Source organism: Arachis ipaensis, chromosome B2, assembly GCF_059453495.1.
Source record: "Arachis ipaensis isolate K30076 ecotype BB chromosome B2, ASM5945349v1, whole genome shotgun sequence".
Taxonomy (NCBI): domain Eukaryota; kingdom Viridiplantae; phylum Streptophyta; class Magnoliopsida; order Fabales; family Fabaceae; genus Arachis; species Arachis ipaensis.
In genome coordinates this window covers 59153660-59154517 of record NC_142437.1, presented here as the reverse complement: position 1 = coordinate 59154517, position 858 = coordinate 59153660, and the positions used below count along the sequence as shown (strand labels likewise).

At 40.8% G+C, this 858-nt stretch overlaps 1 non-coding gene across 1 annotated transcript; it reads left to right on the top strand.

The window, feature by feature from the left end:
• Positions 1-108, top strand: LOC148574031 (small nucleolar RNA R71). Its single transcript, XR_015906890.1, has one exon. It is a non-coding gene; the product is annotated as a small nucleolar RNA R71 (small nucleolar RNA).
• The last annotated feature ends 750 nt before the right edge of the window (positions 109-858 follow it).

Genomic DNA, 858 nt, shown 5'->3' with positions numbered 1-858 from the left:
AAGCATGTTAGAAGGACATCTTCTGATCAATTGCTTGTATCTTTCCCAAGCTTCATAGAGGGATTCACCTTCCTTCTGTCTGAAGGTTTGGACTTCCACTCTAAGCTTGCTCAATTTTTGAGGTGGAAAGAACTTTGCCAAGAAGGCATTGACTAGATTTTTCCAAGAGTTTAGGCTTTCTTTAGGTTGTGAGTTCGACCATGTTCTAGCTCTGTCTCTTACAGCAAAAGGAAAGAGCATAAGTCTGTAGACTTCAGGGTCAACCCCATTGGTCTTGACAGTGTCACAGATTTGCAAGAACTCAGCTAAGAACTGATGAGGATCTTCCAATGGAAGTCCATGAAACTTGCAATTCTGTTGCATTAGAGAAACTAATTGAGGCTTAAGCTCAAAGTTGTTTGCTCCAATGGCAGGGATAGAGATGCTTCTCCCATAGAAATCAGGAATAGGTGCAGTAAAGTCACCAAGCACCTTCCTTGCATTGTTGGCATTGTTATTTTCGGCTGCCATGATTTCTTCTTCTTTGAAGAGTTCTGTTAGGCCCTCTAAAGAGAATTGTTCTTTAGCTTCTCTTAGCTTTCTCTTCAAGGTCCTTTCAGGTTCAGGATCAGCTTGAACAAGTATGCCTTTATCTTTGTTCCTGCTCATATGAAAGAGAAGAGAACAAGAAAGTATGGAATTCTCTATGTCACAGTATAGAGATTCCTTGAAGTGTCAGAAGAAAGGAAGAATAGAAGGAGGTGGTAGATGGAGGAGAATTCGAACATATACAGAAGGAGGGAGTTCGAATTGTACCTTGAGGAGGAGTTTTAGTCCCTTAAATAGAAGGATGTGAGAAGAGGGGAAGAATTTTCGAAA